Source organism: Columba livia, chromosome 22, assembly GCF_036013475.1.
Source record: "Columba livia isolate bColLiv1 breed racing homer chromosome 22, bColLiv1.pat.W.v2, whole genome shotgun sequence".
Classification (NCBI taxonomy): Eukaryota; Metazoa; Chordata; class Aves; order Columbiformes; family Columbidae; genus Columba; species Columba livia.
The window spans coordinates 456474-477073 of NC_088623.1; the positions used below are offsets into that span (position 1 = coordinate 456474).

At 49.7% G+C, this 20600-nt stretch overlaps 2 long non-coding RNA genes across 10 annotated transcripts in view; both read left to right on the top strand.

Annotated features, from left to right (window-relative positions):
- Positions 1-20600, top strand: part of LOC135576030 (uncharacterized) — a 549349-nt gene that overhangs the window by 96565 nt on the left and 432184 nt on the right. The window lies entirely within an intron of this gene.
- On the top strand, positions 4758-10125 carry LOC135576012 (uncharacterized). The gene is made up of 5 exons (XR_010467542.1): positions 4758-4875; positions 8078-8199; positions 8468-8605; positions 9068-9139; positions 10056-10125. It is a non-coding gene; the product is annotated as an uncharacterized LOC135576012 (long non-coding RNA).

Here is a 20600-nt window from a genome sequence, read left to right on the forward strand (position 1 = left end):
ACATCCATAAATCCATGGGTCCAGATGGGATGCATCCGCGGGTGCTGAGGGAGCTGGCTGAAGTCATTGCTGGACCGCTCTCCATCATCTTTGCCAAGTCATGGGAAACGGGGGAGGTGCCCGATGATTGGAGGAATGCAAATGTCACTCCAGTCTTCCAAAAGGGCAAGAAGGAGGACCCGGGTAATTATAGACCAGTCAGCCTCACCTCTGTCCCTGGGAAAGTAGTGGAACAGCTTATCCTTGGTGCCATCTCAAGGCATATCAAGGATAAGAGGGTTATTAGGGGCAGTCAGCATGACTTCACCAAGGGTAAGTCGTGCTTGACCAAACTCATAGCCTTTTATGAGAATGTAACAAGGTGGATGGATGATGGCAGAGTGGTGGATGTGGTCTACTTTGACTTCAGCAAAGTCTTTGACACAGTCTCCCACAGCATCCTCACAGCTAAGTTGAGGAGGTGTGGTCTAGACAATAGACTAGTGAGGTGGGTTGCAAACTGGCTTAAGGAGAGAAGCCAGAGAGTGGTAGTCAATGGTGCAGAGTCTAGTTGGAGGCCAGTATCTAGTGGAGTGCCTCAGGGGTCAGTACTGGGGCCAATATTATTCAATATATTCATTAACGATTTAGACGAGGGAATAGAGTGTACTATCAGCAAGGTTGCTGATGACACTAAGCTGGGAGGGGTGGCTGACACGCCAGAAGGCTATGCTGCCATCCAGCGGGACCTGGACAGGCTGGAGAGTTGGGCAGGGAATAACCTGATGAAATTTAACAAGGGCAAGTGTAGAGTCCTGCATCTGGGCAGGAACAACCCCAGGTTCCAGTGTAGGTTGGGAAATTACATATTAGAGAGCAGTGTAGGGGAAAGGGACCTGGGGGTCCTGGTGGACAACAGGATGACCATGAGCCAGTACTGAGCCCTTGTGGCCAGGAAGGCCAATGGCATCCTGGGGTGTATTAGAAGGGGGGTGGTTAGTAGATCGAGAGAGGTCCTCCTTCCCCTTTACTCCACCCTGGTGAGAGCACATCTGGAATATTGTGTCCAGTTGTGAGCCCCTCAGTTCCAGAAGGACAGGGAACTGCTGGAGAGGGTCCAGCGTAGGGCAATGAAGATGATTAAGGGAGTGGAGCACCTCCCTTATGAAGAAAGGCTGAGGGAGCTGGGGCTCTTTAGGTTGGAGAAGAGGAGCCTAAGGGGGGACCTTATCAATGTTTATAAATATATAAAGGGTGAGTGCCATGAGGATGGAGCCAGGCTCTTCTCGGTGGCCAGCAATGATAGGACAAGGGGTAGTGGGATCAAGCTGGAACACAAGAGGTTCCGCTTAAATTTGAGAAGAAACTTCTTCTCAGTGAGGGTGGCAGAGCCTGGCCCAGGCTGCCCAGGAGGTTGTGGAGTCTCCTTCTCTGGAGACATTCAAAACCCGCCCGGACACCTTCCTGTGTAACCTCACCTGGGCGTTCCTGCTCCAGCAGGGGGATTGGACTAGGTGATCTTTTGAGGTCCCTTCCAATCCCAAACATACTGGGATACTGTGATACTGTGATACACAGACAGAAATTCACGCAGATGCAGAGATCTTGTTCAGGAAGGAGCGCAGAGCCTGGCCAAGCAGAGACCTGACCTAGGCCTAGGCTGCCTTCTTTATTCACCATTGACAACGTATAGGATTTACAGGTACGGGCCTGGACTAAGATGTTTACAAAAGGTGTTTTTCCACTAATTGTTATTAAAAACACACTGAACTCGTGTGATGTTTCTCTCACTTGTTTTTCCACTCATTCACAGACCAGGCCCAAGGATATTCACACATCCCATGCACTAGGGGTCGGTTATCCAGCCCGAGATACCATTCTGACGAGTCTGGGCTATAACTTTTTACAATTATGAGAAATGTACTTCAAAGTAATCTGTCCAAGGTCCTTTATATATTATTATGTTAGTATTATGTCTTTGACCGTCTGGATGGTCGTGTTAGTATAGATCCGTTCCAAAAACAACATTCCCCCTTTCAATGGCTCCTTACAACTCCACATTGAAACAGAAGAGACGGCAAGATGGGCACACACAACACACAGCTCCCAAAACCCACCACAGAGACTTCTCAGAATGGGCATTTCTCCAATTGCCTCAAAACCCACCGAGAAGCAAACACCCCACAAATGAGACACACGAGGCCAACAAGAGTTTGTTTTTAATCGTGGCTTTGGCTGTTCTGCCCGCTGGTGCCCAGTGAGTGTTTCTGAGCAGCGATCCCAGCCGTGGCCGCAGGTTGCAGCTCTTCCTCCCGGGGCCTGTGGGCAGGCGGGCCGGCCGGCAGAGCTGCCCGTGGCTCTGGAAGGGCTCTCTGAGCTCTTCCTGCCAGAGGCAGCACTGGCTGCTGGTGCCCTGGGGCAGCTTGGTCCCTGCTGGGGCAGCTTTGCTGCCTCCTGGACTCTTCCTCCTCCTCTTCCTCCTCTCCAGCACCACAGGCGTCAGATGCTGTGTCCTCCCTCGTCCAGGCTGCAATCTGTCCCCGTCACCACCCACTGTTTTCCTCATCTGCATCTCCAGGGCACTGAAGCCTTCCTGCTCCTCCTCCTCCTCTGTGCTGAGGGGTCACAGTCCGTGATCTCCACAACTGCGTGTGGAGATCATAGCGGCGCCGCGGGGATCTGCTCCGCTCCCTCTGCCTCAGCTGGGTCTGCTCCCGAGCAGCTTTGGGTGCAGAACGACACCGGGAGCTGTGGCTGGAGGGCCCTGGAGCTGCATCATCCCTTAGGGCTCGGTCAGACCGTGGAGGACTGGTTCTCCAGCTCCTCGTCCTCCTTGCTGAGCGATGCTGGTCTGTGATCTCCAGAAACTGGCTGCAGAGATCATAGTCCCGCCGTGGCGATCTGCTCCGATGTCTCATCCTTGGCCGGGTTTGCCCCTGAGCAGCTCTGGGGGCAGGAGCAGACTGGGAGCTGCTGCTGGAGGACAGTGGAGGTGCTGGTGCAGACTGGGAGCTGCTGCTGGAGGACAGTGGAGGTGCTGGTGCAGACTGGGAGCTGCCATTGGAGGGTCTTGGAGCTGCCTCGTCCCTGTGAGTGGGGTCACAGCTCAGGGGACTGGTTCTCCCCCTCCTCCCATCTGAGTGTTCGTAGTCCGCGGTCTCCACAACCCAGCTGCGGAGATCGTTGCCCCAGTGCGGGGATCTGCTCCTGGGCCTCTCCCTGGCACCGTTCTCCTGGCAGGGGGCAGAAGGGCTGAATCCCCGCTCCTCTTTGCTGCTGTCCTCTCGTGCAGAGTGGAGCACACGGACACGGGGGTGACAGCGCAGCGGGCACGCAGCTTTCCTTCTGGACACCAGCCTGAGACAGCCATGTTAGCGGGGGCTTTTTGTCCTACTCCCCGTGCCTGTCTTTGGGTAGAACACCTGGTCTTGCAAAATGGTTTATAAAATACGCTTTGCTGAGAGATGCTGCCCGGGCCTGTTCTATTGGCAAGGTGATTGTTTCCTGCAGCAGGATTTGCAGCAGAAGTTGGGCAGGACAAGAGCGCCCATGCGGTCAGAAAGCACAGCAGACAGCTGGACCGTGGGGTCACGGGCACCAAACCCAGCTCGGGTGGGAGCCAAGAGGGTCCCCTCGTGTTCAGGGCCCAAAGCGCCACCTGTAGCATCTGCCCGTCCTTCTGAGTGCCCAGAGCCTCCTTCCTGGGGCCAAATCCTCGTGTTCAGGGTCCCCACGTGTCTTTCATCACCCACGGCCTTTGCTCAGGGCCCACAGTTCATTCTCAGGTGGAGCTCGCTGCCTGGCAACAACCGCCCGGAAGTCCGGGGCCAGTCAGTGGATGAAACGCAGCCAATCACATTGGAGGAGGCGGGGTAACTCATGTGATTGAAATGTAAGCAGCCAATCAAGCTTTGCGAGCTGCAGGACAGTTGGCGACAGTGGAACAAACTGGGCAGCGTTCGGGGCGGGCTGTGCTGGCTGCACCAATCACTCCTGGTGGGAGTGCAGCACATGGATGATTGACAAGGGTCTGGCCAATCACTTGGTGGGGGGGGCAGTGGGAACACCCAGCCAGCCAAGCAGAGGAAACCTTGCCTCAGGGAAGGCGGACACTGTGGAGGGAATGACCCCTCAGGCAGCCAATCAGAGAGAGCATCACCTCAGGGCAGGGTGAGCCCCAAACCAGGTTAGAGTCACAGCCCAGACAGCCAATCAGCTGCAGGATCAGCTCAGGGGAGGAGACTGACAGCTCTCCCGACCAATGGTGGCGCAGCCCAGGCTGAGCAGGCGGTTGCTCTGCAGGCGGCCAGGGTGAGTTTTGCCATGGCGCCCGTGGAGCTGCCCCGAGGCTGAGCAGCGCCCGGCCCAGCCCTGGGGCCCTTTTTCCTCCGTCTGGGGCACTGGGGATGTTGTTGCTGCCTCTGGCTCAGGTGTGCGTGGGCTGCTCTGGCCTTGTTCTCCTGGGCGGGGGAGGGGGCAGGGGGCACTTGCTGGAGAGGAGCTGCTGGGGCTGGAGCTGGAGAGAGCAGGAGAAGGAGAAGCAGCTGGAGGGTGAAGTGCAGGAGATCCCCACAGCTGCTGCTGCAGCTGCACAGGAGACAGCTGCCCCTCTGGGTGAGGAAGAGTCCCTGTGAGCAGCCTCAGCAGAGCAGATCACGAACCTGCACCGCAGGGTCTGTGTCAGTGAGGAAAATTACAGCACGGCCGTAGAGTGTGTGTGTGTGGTGTGTGTCTGGGAAGCCTCGTGGTGTAAGAGCTGTAGAACACCGATGTGTTCTCTTAGGTGCAGGATGGGCGAGCGACTGGAGCTGCAGACTAGGAGGGGAGGAAAAGACAGACAGACAGAAGTGCCTGAACTCCACAGCTTGCCTGGCAGTGCAGAGAGCAGGAACTGTGGTGAGTCCTGGGCCCTTGGGGTCATTTCATCCTGTTTTGTGCTCCAGTCCCTCCCTGCTCCCTCCTCTTTCCTGCTGTGTCCTTCTTCCTCTTCATCTCTTCTCTCTCTGTCCCTCTGCTGCTTCCTCACCGTTTCCCCCACCCTTCTCCATCTCTGTGCAGGGTTTCTCGTATCTCCCTCTCTGTCTCCTCCCCTCTGTGGTTTTCATCATCCCTGGTTTCTCTTTGTCGTCATTCTGCTCTGTTGCTCTGTCCTGCTCCCTGCCCCATCATTTCTCTCTGTATCCCTCTGTCCTGCTCCCTGCACCTATTCCTGCCCCTCTTCTTTTTTACTCCCTCTCCGTCTTGCTGCCCACCCCAGGATTTTTTCCCCAATCTCTGCTCTGCCCCCAACCCTTATTGTTCTTTCTCTCTCCTGCTCCCTTTCTGTCTTTCTGCCTGTCTTCCCTTTCCCTGTTCTTCTTTCTCCATCTCTGTCCAGATTACTGCCCCTTTTCCTTCTTGATGTCTTTCTGTCCTGTTTGTCTTTCTGTCTTCCTTGCCTGTTCCCAGTCCCATCCTTTCTCACTATATCACCCCTGTCCAGCTGGCTCTGCCTTTTCTTTTTCTTCTCTTCCTCTTTCCTGCTCCTCAGCCCTCTTTTCCTCTTCCTCCAGCTCATTGCTGCATGTTTCCCCTTTCCAGTGTCTTCATTTGGATCTGAACTTTGTTTTATTTCTCAGACTTTCTTTTTGTCTCTCCATCTGTACATCCCCCTCCCTGTCTTTCTCTAGCCCCTTCCTGCTTCTCCTCCTCCCCCCTCCCCATCCCTCTGTCCTGCTCATCAGCCCTGCTGTTTCTTCCTCCCTGTTTCTTCACAGCTCCTTGTCCCTTTTTGCCTTGATCTCTCCATCTCTCCATCCTTTCCCTTGTGTGTTTCTTTCTCTCTCAGATCCTCTGTCTTCTCTCTTGTCTGATTTGTCTCTCTCTAGTCCTCTGTCCTTCTCCCCAGCAGCTTGAACTGAATGACCAGGTGTCCCTGCACTCTGGTGTTTGCTCATCCCTGCCCTGGGGAAGATCTGTGTCTGTAGGGCTGGGGATCATTTAGGAGCTGGTCTCCTGCAGACAGCAGAGCCAGGTGCAGCTACAGCAGAGGTTGTTCTCAGCTGCTGCTTGTGCAGCTTGTTGGAAGGGCAGCTGTGGGCCTTCTTTGGAAGGGAGGTTTCTTGTTCTGTGCTTACTGCTCCTCAGGACCCTGCACAGGAGCGCTGTTGGGGTCTGCAGCGACGGGTGGGAGCTGCTGTGACTCCTGGTGAATGTGAACTCAACTTGTCCTGGTGTCCTCGAATGAAACCAGACTGGCTGTAGGTGGATTTCTTGCCTGTTTCAGTTCCAAACTACATGTTTGGCACTGAAGGACATGAGAGTTTGTGCTGTTTTCCAGATGTCAGTGGCTGCGAATCAGCTGAGAACATCACTGCCTTAGGTACCAGGGCGGGTGGTCTGTGATCAGGGATGTGGACTTGCATGGCAGTGCTTTTATGAACATTTGATGGTCTTGCCACTTCAAAGCCCGTCATTTTCCTGGAAATTTTAAAATGATATTTCTTATTCGGAGGTTCAGACTCTGGTTGGACTTGATGTTGAATGGTCGATATTATGGGCTCCATAAAATAAGAATCTCGCTTCCTTGTTGTTTTCTTACACTGTCTGAATTTGGTAAGCGAGAGCAAGAGTGGTTGACAGTGTCTGTTTTTTGAGAGTAACGTATTCCTGACTCTCCCTCTCTGTATGGTGAAGGTTTCTGCCTGCACTATGATTTTGCTGGGCTGTGAGGCTGTGTTGGAGCAGCAGAGGTAAGAAGTGGTGGCTTTAAAGGCATTGAAGCTGTGGTAAAACCCGCAGGTAAAGCTGGTTTCTTCCTAGAGAGCTGCCTGACAAAAATAGTTACAACACCCTTGAAGTTGGTGCTTTTGGGATTGATTGATTGATTGATTGATTTCTGGGAAGCAAGAAGTGAGAGCCTGTGCACTCCCATAGGCAGCGCTGCCTCCCAAATAGGTGCACCCTTCTCCACTTGTGTTCCTTCCATGCTGGTGTAGAACAAGGCCATGCAGTAGTGTGCAGATGTGGTGACTGCAATGTGACCATGAGGTCACAGCCCCACGGTGACGTGCTGTGCTGTGTCTTGGCAGCAGCAGCAGCAGCATCATGGTGCGAGCGTGGGGGCCATGGTCCTCACCCTCCTCCTCCTCCTGGTGCCCCTGCCAGCCCGGGACGCCCAGGCTGCTCCAGCCGAGCGCAGGGAGCAGGTGGGCGGGCAGGGGCAGCACCCAGCCCCGAGCAGCTCAGCAGGGCAGCAGTGGGGCCAGGGCTGGGGCTGGGGCCGGGAGAGCAGCCGGGCTGGGCCGGGCAGGGCGAGCCAGGCAGCACCAGGGTGTGGGCAGGGGGCAGACGCCCCGCAGGGAGGGGAGAGGGGCTGCGGCTGCTTCAGGGGCAAGTTCTGGGCAAGCAGGGGCTGGGAGTGGTGGCCCAGGGGCAGAAACCAGCACTGAGTCCCTGTGGGCCCTCGCTGCCCCCAGCCTCGTGCCACACTGCCCCATCCCAGGGCACGCTTTGAGCCTTTGGGCCTGTTTCAAATCAAAGCTGGGATTGCTTTGGCCCTTTGGGCCAGCTTTGAGCTAAATCTGGGCACATTTGTGCCCTTTGGGGTCGTTTCTGCCTAGATCTGGGAGTTCTTTGGCTTTGCAGTCCAGTTTCTACCCAAATCTGGGGGTGTTTGGGCCACTTTTGGCTGTTTTTTACCCAAATCTGGGCATACTTTGACTTTGTGGTCCAATTTCACCCCAAATCTGGGGATGTTATACCCGTTTTTGGCCAGTTTTGATCCAAATCTAGTGGTGCTTTGTTTTTTCTGGCTCTTTTTACCCGATATACTCAGGTGCTTTTGCCCATTTTTTCCCCTAATGGAGGCGCCGTGTTCCCAACTATGGGATGTTTTCACCTTTGCCAACAGTTTTGCTCCCAAATGTGGATGTTTTTGCCTCTTTTGGCCACTTTTTGCCCAAATACTCAGAATCTTTTGCCTGTATTGGCCAATTTAGCCCCATATATTTGGAATATTTAGTCATTTCTCCAGTTTTCTCCCTAAGTAGGTCTATTTCTCTGCAATAGATGGGCATTGTTTCTCTCTTCTTTATGTCCTCTTTTACCCGAAATGCAGGAGTATTGCTCTGTGAGCCTGGAAACCTCTCTGGTCTGTGCTTGACTCCAGGCCATGGCACTGGCAGAGTTGATGGAGCTTCTCAGCTGGATCCTGGTTATGAGCCTTGGGCTGTCCCAGAGGTACGTTGTCACTGTCTGTCTGCTTGAAGGAATAAACACTCACGTTTTAATAGGTTATTCACGTGTGATTGTACCCAAGATCATCTCAGAGGCTTTTCAAAAGCTTTTTGGTCCTTGGTGGTGTTACACAGACAAGTCATAAATACTGTTTGCCTGCAAACCTGCTAGGTCTCAGCAAAAAGGTCACGTATGTTCCATTTCTAGCTGTGGGAACGTACACCTTTGTGTGTGTCCTGTGTCCTTACCTCACCCCCTCCCGTCACTGCAGGTGACTGAGGAAGAAGGAGATCACAACATGCCATGGAAGCTCCTCCCCTGTGTTTGACTCCCTGTTTGGTTCCTGCAGTCCATGGTGATCAAGCCTCTTGGTGTAATCCTGTTCCTGAGCCTGGGGGCAATCCCAGGGGTAGGTGTTCAGTCTTCATTGGTCACTGACCGTTTGCATTTGTTAATATTTGGTTTATTATTTGTTAACATTTTCTTGCAATAGTTGAGCCTTGCAGTAGCCAGCAGGCTCTTTGCTAGAAGAAACATGGATGGTCATGTTTTTGCCCTGGTGCTCCTTGCTGCCACCTTAGTGTGGGTTTTCTTTTGTGTGTGTGAGAGGTGTCCTGGTCAGAAGGCCCTGAGAGCCCCCACGTTTGTCCATCTGGTCCTTGAGGGGTGTTGCATGTGGCCTGGTCACAGTAGTTTGGAAGCTGCCAGGTCCCAGCCAAGGGGTCTGCAGCCCCTCTGCAGCTTTGGCCATTTCAGCATGCGTCTGGGTCCCATGTTGTTGCCTGACCCCCGTCCAGGCACTGCGGGTCACTGAGGACAAGGTAGATCACAACGTGAAATGAAAACTCTTTTCCTTTCCCCTTGATTCCAGCCGTCCCTGTAGGCAGCGGCTACTTGACTTCTTGACTTGAGTCTGTCCGTGAGCCTCGGGGCGATCCCACAGGTACGACCTTGGATCAAATGAGTGTTTACATGTTAATTTTCTGTTCCTGTGAAATTTAGCTTGCTGCTTTCTTGGCTGACGCTTGGTCACGCAGAGGGGAAGTGGGTCCGCCTCAGTGCTGTGCCCCAGAGGGCTCTGCCTTGCAAAGCTCTTTGCCAACTGCTCCATCTCTGCGCTGCTCGCAGTGCCGGCTGCCGAGCCAGCAGCAGGTTGGGGCTGAGTTTAGAGCTGGGTGAGCTCCAGGGAGTCCTTTCTCCTGACAGCTCCAGGCCTGGTTAGTGGCCACTGCAAGTGCTGGATAAATGTTGGCAAGCTGCTCCTGACGGGAAGGGAGAGGAGCTGCCGCTGGGATGGGTTTGGATCCTGAGGACACAGCGGTGGGTGACAGGGGTGGCCATTGCGGAGGGGCAGTGTGAGCTCTGGTGCTGCTGTCTCCAGGTTGGATCACCACACCCAGGCCACCATGCTGGTTCACCAAGGCCTTGGCAGATCCCTGTGGTCCCTGTTGAGCGCTGGCTGCCAGGACCTGGGCCTGTGACTCTCAGGGCAGCGGTTTCCCTGAGAGCCTTGCAGTAAAAATCTTTTGGGAAAACTGCTGAGTGTGTGTAACTTATCCAGAGGTGCAGCTGGTCAGTCTTGTGGTTCCTGTGGGTTGTGGCGTGTGTTGTAGTGATGAAAAAAGCTGTGGGCTGGGGGCCCCCAGCTCTTTGCCACCAGCTGAGGAACCCATGTTGGCAGTAATGTACCAGCACTTGCTGTCCCAGCACACAGTGGAATTGCACGCTGTGAATCCTGGTGCCGACATCCCAGAGCCCAAAGCTGGAGAGGGGGATCACGGCAGCTGCCTGTGCTGTGCTGGGGTGGTGCTGGGTGCAGGTGTTGTGCCAGGGTGTGCTTACTGCTCTTGCTTTTGCAGTGAAGTTCTCAGTGTGCCAGAGCATCTGGGAGACCTCTGACCCTTTCCTGGACCTGGTGCTGGAGATCAGGTAGTGGGGCAGGGTGTGGGTGGGGGGAGCTCTGCTCTCACAGGGGATGTTCCTGCAGCTGCACCGTTACTGCTTTCCAGGCTGCTTAACTGCCAGTGTCAGGCAGGGTGCAGGCAAGAGGGAAGCAGCTTCTGTTGTTGTGCTGCCTCTGTCTGGCAGAGCAGAGCCTGTTGCCTGAGCGTGAGCCACGACTCCTCCAGTGAGGCTCCATGGGCTTAGGGACAGTACAGCCGTCCCTCATGGCATGCTGGCCAGTGCCTGGCTGGGGTCAGGCTCAGTAATTTGGTGCAGTCTGTGGCCCTGTGCTCATGCTCTGTTTTATCTCTTGGGGCCAGTGTCTCTGATCAGGTGAAAAAAGCTGAGACCAACAGACCCAGGTCTTCACCAGTGACAGGCCAGGTGAGTCCTGAAGGCTGTTCTGGGCCAGAGCTGCAGGGAGCTGCTGCCCCTCTGCCTGCTCTGCGAGGGCAGGTGGGCTGCAGCTTGGCAGGGAGGCAGGCACTGCACCCAACGGACAGGTGTGAGGGAGGATGGCTTGCAGGAAGGATCCTGCTCAGTTAAGAGTTGCTGTTTAAGCTTGGAGGGGATGGGATTGCAGTATCACCCTGTGTCCTTGACACAGTGATTCAGCCTGGAGGCCCAAAAAGCTGCTCGCCCTATTGCAGATGCCTCCTGTGCCCAGAACAGTTCAGAGCTCCTGCAACACCAGCAATACAAGTGGGGCCAAAGCAGAGCTGTCCTGGCAGAGCTCCTGGGAGAGCAAGCAGCCACCCACCTCACCCAAGCTGCTGCTGGAGCCCATCCCCAGCCAGGAGCCCAGGGGTTGTGGGGAGAATGCTCAGACCCTGGAGAGGGACTCCTGCAGCAGCGGTGCTGCCAGCCCAGTGCACGGCACAGCGGGGATCTGTCCAAAGCGTCCCAGAAGGCCCAGGGTGGAACCAGCAGCTTCTGCACATCTCAGGAATCAGGCTGTGGCATGGACCTCCCTACTACCTCCAGCACCAAGATGGCTGCACCCAAAGACTCCAAATTAGCAAAATTGAAATCGTCCCTGTTGGCCAGTGCTGCTCTGGAGCTGAACATCACCATGTCGTCACCAGCACCAGCCATGAAGCTGGTGCTTTCTGCCAAAAAGTGAGCCTGAGCTTCTGCCTGCAGTCTTCGACAGGTGCCTTGTGTCTTCTGAGCTGGAGATTGTGTTGGGGAGAGTGTAGACCGGATGCTGGGTGTCTTGCTAAGCTGGAGGCAGACAGGGAGAGCCCCTCAGCCCCAGGGCTGCAGCAGTTGCTCTGGTTTGGGGTACAGGCCCAGGTCCCCGCTGTTGTTCCCATCCCTGATTAAGGCTGGAGAAACGCCTCCTGTCTTCTTGCTCAGGACAGAGGGGCGGCTGTGCCAGTCCCTGGAGCGGGGTGGCCTCACCAATCTTCTCTGAGTGTCCTGTTCCCTGGGGCAATGGGAGCAGGTGACTCCCCAGCTGGAGGCTGCAGAGTCTCCTCCTCCCCAGGCAGGGGCTGGGACCGGCCCTCTGGGCGCCGCTGTGCAACCAGGGCTCAGGACAGCACGGTGGGGTTTCTGTTGTTTAAACTTCCTTCCTTCCTTTTTTTGTTTCTGCTTCTAACAGAAAACTCTTCTAATTGGTTGACCATCCCCCACTTTCCTCTCCCCTTCTGTGTCTTTACCCTTCCTTTTTCTCTGGGCTAATCTTATTTTCTTCTCTTGGCTCATGGAAACCTCTTTTCTTTAGATCACCAAGTTTGTTGTTTATTTTTTTTCATGTCAATAACTGCAGCGCAGCATCCTGTGGAAGGCGAGCAGAAGTGACCATTGCACACCACCTCATCCACAATTTGCCAACCACACCTACCCCATGGACACCACCCACCCCAACTCCTTGGCCTGTTGGCAAGTCGAGGTAAGTGGTGCCAGTGGCTCCCAGGCTCCTGCATGGCAGCAAGGCCAGTAGTCCACGAGGCAACTGTCTGACATGGCAGGTGGCCCGGGGGAGTGGTTTCAGCAGCCACCTCTCCTGTTCTCTTGGATTGGCTAAGATGGCAGCAGTTGGGTGTTGTGCTTGTGCACTGTGGAGTGTGGAGGAAGAGGGGGGCTCCTCCTCCTGACCTGGCCTTCAGATCACGTCAGCCTCTTTTCCTGTTCTGCAGGCTGTCCTCATCTGCTCTCCGTTGGCCAAATCATGAAAAGCCGACCTTCAGCTTCATCCTCAGCTCAGCCCTTTGGCTCCCAGCCTCCCCGTGACCACCTGTTCCACTGCCCACCCTTCGCACCACCTTCCTCCTGCAGCAGCGAGAAGGAGCCCAGCCAGGTCACCCCTGGTTCCTCCAGAAAGTGTCAGTGTAAGCAGCACCGTGGAGCAGACAGCAGCCCCTGTGCTCTGGCTGTGAAGGACAAGGATCAAGTCTCCAGCCCCCGAGGAAGAAGAGGAAGGATCTCACAGGAGGGCTCAGTGTCCCCTGCGGGGTAGGAGGTGGCAGGCAAGGGTCCCAGCGGTGTCAGGGAGGCACCCAGCTGTCAGCTCCGAAAGATCAGCCCCGTGGTGCAAGTGTCAGTCCCCAGGACCTGTCTGGCCACAGAGCCCATCTGCCCCCTCAAGAGGAAGAAAAAGAGGAGAATGGAGGAGACAGAAGAGGGCTGCTCAGGGTTAGAATTATGTTTAGCATTAGGGTTACAGATTGTGGGTAAGGGTTAGAATGAAGGCTTGGGTTTAGGTTTAGTGTTTAGGGTTTGAGTTAGTGATAGGGTTAAAGTTAGGTTTAGCGGTTAGGATTAGAGTTACAGTTTGCTGTTAGGTGCTAGGGTTAGACTTGGGGTTATTGAAGAGTATTATGGTAAGTAGTTAGGGTTAGGGCTAGGGACAGAGTTAAGGATGGGTTTTGGTTAGAGGTAGGTTTATGGTTTAGGTTTAGAGTTAGTGGTTAGGATTATGGTAGGGTTAGGGATGAAGAACTGGCATTGTAGTTAGTGGTATGGTTTGTGGATAAGGGAAACGGTTAGATTTTGGGTTTGGTGTTAGGATTAGGGGTCTGGTAGTGCTTGGAATAGTGGTTAGGGTTAAGAGTTAGATTAAGGTTTGGAATTTGGGGTAGAGCTGGGGTTAGTGGTTAGGACCAGGATCAGAGTTTTGCTTAGGGTTATCATTTGCTGGTTATGGTTTCTTGGCTAGTGTGTATTAGTTGGGTTTAGAGTTAGGATTAGTGTTTAGGGTTAGGTTTCAGTGTTAGGGTTAGGGGCTAGGGTTAGAGGATATGTTAGGTTGAGATTAGTGCTACAGGTTAGAGTTAGGATTAGGTTTGTATTAGCATCAGAGGGGGCTAGTGTTTCGTCAGATGTAGGGATAGGGCTTTGGGTAAAGCACAGGGTCAGGATTAGAGTTACCAGTTAGGGATTAGTAGTATTGTTAGGTTGAAATAAGGTGTATGGTGAGGCTTAGATATGGGTTAGGGGTTTGGGTGTAGAGTTAGAGTTAGCATTAGGTAAGGTTTCAGGTTAGGTTTAGATTACAGGTAGGTTTAGGGGTTAGGGTTATAGTTAGGATTAGGGTTTGCGGTTAGGGTTAGTGGTTAGTTTTCGAGTTCTAATTAGAGGCAGGGTTAGACTTAGCCTTAGGGAAAAGAATTAATTTTAGTTTTAGGGATTGGATTTGTGTTAGTGTTAAGGTGTAGTGGTTATTGTTGAAGTAAGTCTGAGGTTTAGAATGAGGCTTGCAGGCTAGGGTTGGGGTTAAGGTTTAGGAGTTAGGTTTAGAATAAGTGTTAGGGCTTTGTTTTTGTGGTTAGAGTTAGAAGTAGAGCTAAGGACAGGGTTATAGTAAGCAGTTAGGATTTAGGGTTGTGGTTATAGTTAGGCTTAGGGTTAGATTAGGGTTATTGTTAGGGTTTGGTGTTAGGGCTTTGGTTAGGGCTAGAGTTAGCATTAGGTATCAGGTTTATACTTAGGTTTAGGATTTACAGGAAAGGTTAGAGTTAGGGTAAAAATTAGGGCTTAATTTAAGGGTTAAATTAGGGTTAGATTGAGATTTAGGGTTAGAATTTGGTTTAGGTTTAGCATTTAGATGAGGGTTAGGTTTTAGATAAGGTTGAGGGTTAGTGTTAGATAAGGTTTTGGGTTAGGGGATAGAGTTAGGGTTAGAGTTTGGGATAGGCTTATGGAGCATGGTTAGGCTTAGTGTTTGGGATTTGGATTTTGAGTGAGGGTTATGGGTCAGGTTTTGGGTTAGAGTTAGTCTTAGAGCTGGAGTTAAAGTTTGGGCAGGAGGTTAGAGTATAGCGTTTAGGGTTAGGAGTTTGTGTTTGTGTTATATGAGGTTTAGGTTAGGGTTACGTGGTAGGGTTAAGGTCTAGGGTTAGATTTAGGGTAAAGGTAAGTGTTAGGAGTTCCAGTTAGGGTTAGGTTTAGGAATTAGGGGGTTGGGTTAGATTTTAGGGTTAGGGGTTTGAGCTAGGGTTAGGGGAAGGGTTACATTTAGGGTTAGAAATAGGGTTAAACGTAGGGCAAGGGGTCAGAGTTAGGGTTTGAATTCCTGTGTTTGAGTTAGATGAGGTTTAGGATTAGGGTTATGTGTTAGAGTTAGGCTTTAGGGTTAGGAGTTATGGTTAGTGCTAGAGTTAGGAGCTAGGGATTAGTCTGAGAGGTAGGGTTTGGGGTTCGGGTATGTGTTTGCATTGGGGTTTGGGTTAGGTGTTTAATTATTAGGGGTAGGATTTGATTAGTGTTGGAGTTCGAGAGTAGTGTCAGTGGAAGTGGTAGGGCTAAAGTTAGGGTTATATTTAGAGTCAGGTTTAGGGTTAGAGTTAGGGGTAGGGTCAGGGTTTGATTAGGATTAGGGTTAGAATTAAGGTTAGGGCTTTTGGGTTTGGGTTAGGGGTAGAGTTTGGTTTTAGGTTTAGGCTTAGATTTGTGATTACAGTAAGAGGGCTAAGCATTAGGTTTAGAGTTGGAGTTAGAGTTAGGGGTTTGCATTAGAGTTCCATTAGGGTGAAGAGAATTGGGTAGAATTTAGGGTTAGCCTTAGGGTTGCGGGAGTAGCATTAGTGGACACAGTTAGGAGTAGTTTAGGTGTAGGAGTTGGAATTGGGGTGAGATTTAGGGGTTGGGATTAGAGTTAGGGATAGGAAATATAATTAGGATTAGGGTAAGGGTTAGATTAAAGTTTAGGGCTGTCGAGGGTTAAGATTGCGGGGTGACAATAAAACCCTGGCAGATGTATTGTTAACCCCCTCTCCCCCCACACTTCTCCCTCCCTCTCCCCCCCTGTTTCACTAAGGAGAGGCGATTGGAAGGAAAAGAAGCACAGAGTGAAGAGAGTTGGAAAAAATTAAAGATGTTTTACTAATGCTACTAATAAGAATAGAGAAAATAATACAAAATATACAAAACCAATCTTGAAAGTCTCAGCAACTGCAGAGCTGGCACCTGAAGTCCTGGATTAGACTCTGCAGCCAATCGGAGCTGGATTCAGTCTCTCACTAGGCCTCAGTTCGCAGGGACGACTAGCAAGGTCCTCTCCTAATGTCGGCCATAAGCAGAAGGGAAAAGGGAAAAGCAACACGAGATCCTCGTGATCTCCCACTTTTATATGAAGTATTCACGTGAATGGAATGTTATACCCAGTTGGTCAGTTTCTTGGTCACTTGTTTCTCGTCGCCCCTCTCGCGAGATGTCCATCCATGCTTATCAATAAGTTTGCATTCCATTGCTAGGTTTACCAAAACATGTGTCTGGTGCTCCAGGAAAATGCAGTTAATATGAAGGCTTTAGCTGACAGGCAAATTCACTAAAAGAGAAACTTGTTTTTAGCAAAACCAGGACAAGGGGTTAGGCAGTAGTGTTAGAAAAGATGGTTAGGGTTAGGTTTTAGAATTCTGTTGGAGATAGGGGTTCGGGTTCATGGTTAGGGAGTAATGTTATTGTAAATGGTTAAGATTAGCATAGGAGATTAGGTTTAGGGGTGAGGCTAGAGTTAGGGTTAGCATTCTGTTTAGAGGTCAGGTTAGGGTTAGATTTCATGTTAGGGTTAGTGTTGGGTTAGGTTGGTTGAAGGGTTGTGGTTAAAGTTAGGTTAGTGATAGGGTTATGGTTAGGTTAAGGTTAGGGTTTAGGTTTAGTGTTAGGACTAGGTTTCAAGTTAGGGTTAGAGTTAGTATTAGGGTTTAGGCTTACCATTAAGGTTATAGTTAGTGTTAGGGGTCAGCATTAGGGTTATCATGTTTGTGTTAGGGAGTAGTGTTACGGTTAGTGAAACTGTTTAGGGTTAGGTAGGGTTAGTTTCAGGGTTTAGGGGTTATTACTAGAGTAAGGGTGAGGTTTAGAATGATGGTTACTGGCTAGGGTTAGGGTTAAGGTTTAGGGCTGAGCTTTAGAGTCAGCTTTGGGGGGTTGGTGTTAGGCTTAGGTATTAGGGAGAAGAATTAGGGTTAGACTGAAGGATAAGATTATGGCTAGGATAAGTGGTTAGGACTTCGGTTTAGGGTTATAGTTCCTTTTAGGGTTAGATTAGAGTCAGTTATTGGGTAGCGTTACCAGTTAGGGAGAAAGGTTAGAGTTAGGGTTTGATGTGAGCGTTAGATTTTGGGTTGGGGGTGTTGTTAGGTTGGGGATTGGATTTCTATTTGTGTGATGTTAGTCTTAGGGTTAGAGTTAGGGGTTTGTCTTAAATTTTAGGATTAGATTTAGGATTAGTATTTAGGTTTACATTTAGGCTTAAGTTTTAGGATTTGGTTTAGGGTAATGGTTGGATTAGGGTTAGTGTTATGGGTTCTGGAGTTGTCTTAGGGGTAGAGTTAAGTTTTGGGGTTAGTTTTAGAGGTAGGGTTAGATTAAGGTTTAGGGTTAGAATCAGGGTTAGGGCATTGAATTAGTTTTAGAGTTAGGGTTAGAGGTTGGTTTAGCCTTTGTTTTAGGATTACAGTAAGTGATTGGACTAACATTAGAGTTTTAGATTTAGGGATAGGTGTTAGGGGTAGTGTTAGGGTTATTATTAGGGTTTGATTAGGATTAGGTTTAGGGTTTATGGGTAGGGATGCGGTTAGTGGTAAAGGTTAGTATTAGGCTTAGTGTTAGAGGTAAGGATTAAGGTTAGGGGTTAGGGAATAGTGTTAGTATAAGCAGTTAGACTTCAGGTTTAGGGGTAAAGGGTAGGAATATGGTTAAGGTTAGCACTATTTGTAAGTATTACAGTTATAGTTAGGTTTAGGTTAGGGGTGAGTGTTAGGGGTTAGAGTTAGAATTAGGGTTAGGCTTAGAGTAAGGGTTGGAGGTCAGTTTAGGGGTTACCATTATAATTTTGATTAGATTTAGGGTTAGAATTAGTCTTAGATTTTAGACTTAGAGTTAAGATTTGAGTTAAAGATAGGGATTAGGATTAGGGTTGGGGTAAGGGTTGGATTAGAATTAGATGTTGGGGTTAGGAGTTTTGTTATTTGGATGGTCAGGTTTAGGTTTTAGATTTATATTGAAGGGTTAGGGCTAGGACACTGGGTTAGGGTTAGAGGTAGTGTTAATGTTATTTTTGGGATAGCGGTTTAGGGTTATAGTTAGAATGATGGGTTAGGATTTAGTATTAGATTAGAGATGGGTTTTGGTTAGGGTTTAGGGTTAGGCTTAGAGGTTAAGTTAATGGTTAGGGTTAGATAATGGGGTTGGGTTAGTGTTAATTTTAGTATAAGTGCTTACGGTTGGTGGCTGGGTTCATGGGCTAGGGATATGAATGGGGCTAGGATTAGACTAGGGTTATGTTTAGGTTTAAGGTTTGGTTTAGAGGTGAATTTTGGGGTTAGGTGTAGATTTCAGGTTAGAATTAGCCTTAGGTTAGGATAGTTACGGCTTAACATTAAGGTTAGTGATAGAGTTAGTGTTAGGTTAGGGTTAGAGTTTAGAGTTACTGTTAGAGTTAGTGGTAGGGTTAGGGCTCAGTTTTAGATTTATGGTTAGAATTAGTGGTAGGGGTTAAGATTAAGGTTAGGGTAAGGGTTGGAATAGTGTTAGGTTTCGCGGTTAGGGTGTCATGTTAGGGTCAGTTGAAGTGGTTAGGTGTAGAGTTTAGGTTTATGGGTTAGGGACAGAGATAGGGTTATGGTTAAGTTTAGATTTAGATTTATGATTAAAGTTAGAGGTAGGGTTAGGGTTTGAGTTTAGGCTTAGACTCAGGCTTTGATTTAGGATTAGAGTGAGGGTATGGGTTAAGCATTATGGTTAGATCTTTTTAGGGCTAGGTGTTAGGGGGTAGGCTTACAGTTAGGATTAGGTTGTGAATAGGGTTAGGGTTTGGGGATGGGGGTAGAGATGAGGTTAGGGTTAGAGTTATGGTTTAGAGGTTAGGATCAGGTTTGAAGTTTAGCAATGAATGTTCATATATGTGGTTATGGTTAGGGATTAGTTTTATGGCTTAGGGGAAGGGTTAGTGATTAAGCAGATGAGTTAGTATTATAGTTAAGGATAGAGTTAGGGTTAGCAGTTATGACTTAGGGTTAGGGTTTCAGCTAGGGTTAGATGATGGTTAGGGTTAGAGTTGGCATTACCAGTTGGGGGAAGGGTTAGAGTTAGGGTCTGGTGTTACGGTTTTGGTTGGGGTAGACTTAGCGTTAGATGTTTAGGGTTAGATTTGGAGTTGGGGTTAGGAATTACAGTTAAGGTTAGCGTTAGGGTAAAAGTTAGGGCTTAGTTTAAGGGTTGAGTTAGGTTTATGAGTTAGGATTGCATTTAGAGTTAGGGTTAGCACTAGGGTTATCATTTAGATAAGGGTTAGTGTTGGATAAGGTTTAGGGTTAGGTTTAGATTAGGGTTAGGGAATAGAGTTAGAGTCAGGGTCAGGATTAGAGTACAGGTTAGGTTTAGGGGTAAGGGCCTATGGTTAGTGCTTGGGGTTAGGCATTTGAGGTAGGGTTAGGGGTTACTTTTCAGGGTAGGGTTAGGCTTAGGGTTAGGAGTTAGGGTTAGGGTTGGAATTGGGGTAAGGGCTTGGGGTTATAGTTAGATTAGTTTTAGGTTAGTGTTAGGGTTGGTGGTAGGGGTTTATTTAGGGTTAGGGAGTAGCATTATTATAAGTGGTTAGGATTACTGTAAGGGGGCAAGGTTAGGGGTGTGGATAGGGTTAAGGTTAGAATGATGGGTTAGGATTGCATTTAGGGTTTGGGATTAGGAGGTAGAATTAGGTTTCGGGACAGGGGTTTGGGGTTCAGCTTAGAGTCAGGGTTAGGATTTAGGATAAGGATTAGGCTTTTGCTAAGTGTTGGGTTAGTGTTATGGGTTGGGGTTACGGAGTAGTGGAAGTGGTTAGGAGTAGGTTTAGGTACTAGGGTTAGATTTTGGGTTAGAGTTAGGGTTTGGATTTACATTTTGGGTTTGGTTAGTGTTCAGGTTAGTGTTAGGGTTAGTGGTTAGTTTTAGATTTACAGTTAGGGTTAAATTTAGGGGCCAGGTAGTTGTGTCAGTGGAAGTGGTTAAGGTTAGGGGTTAGTTTTAGGATTTAGGGTTTGAGTTAGGGTGAAGTTTCAGATTAGATTTAGGGTTAGGGTTAGATTAGAGTTAGGGGATGGTGTTTACAGTTAGACTTATGGTTAGGGCTTTGGATGAGGTTTACAGTTAGGATTAGATTAATATTAGGATATAGTTAGTGTTAGGGCCAAGCATTACGTTTCAGAGTTAGGGAATAGTGTTAGTGTAAGCAGTTAGGGTTAGGTTTTAATATTAGGGGTGAAGGGTAGGACTAGGGTTAGAGTTAGGATTATGGGTAAGTATTAGAGTTAGATTAGAAGAGGGTTAGAATGTAGGGTTGGAGGTAGCGTTAGGGGTTAGTTTTATGTTTTGGGTTAGAGTTAGGATTACGTTTTAGCTTTAGATTTAGGTTAGAGTTAGGGATGGGGTTAGCATTAGGGTTAGGCAGTAGTGTTAGTGGAATGGTCAGACTAGGTTTTAGATTTAAATTGGAGATGGAGGTTGGGGTTGGCATTAAGGGTTGCAATTCTGGTTAGTGGTTAGGGGGTAGTGTTAGTGTAAGTCGTTAGGATTAGTGTAAGGGGTTAGGTTTAGAGGTTAGGGGTCGGGATAGCTTTAGGGTTAGGATAATGGGTTAGGGTTTGAATTAGGGTTAGTTTAGTGTTAGAGTCAGTTGTAAGAGTCACAGGTTAGGAGTTAGGGTTAGGGCTTGGTTTAGTGTAGTGTTTGGTTTAAGGCTGGTGTTAGTATGATGGGTTTGGGTTAGTTATAGGGTTAGGCTAGGGTTATGGGTTAGGGTTAGAGGTCGCATAGGGTAAGATTTCAGTGGTTCGAGTTAGGGTAAGGGTAGAGTTAGGGTTAGTTTTAGTGTAAGTGGTTAAGGTTGGGGTTAGATAGGCTTAGGTTTAGGGTTAGGTTTAGGTTTTGGGTTATACTAGGGTTAGTTTTAGGGTTAGGGGGGTTTGGTTTAGGTTAGATTTTGTGCAAGAGGTAGGGTTAGGATGGTGTTTGAGTGAATGTTATGGTTA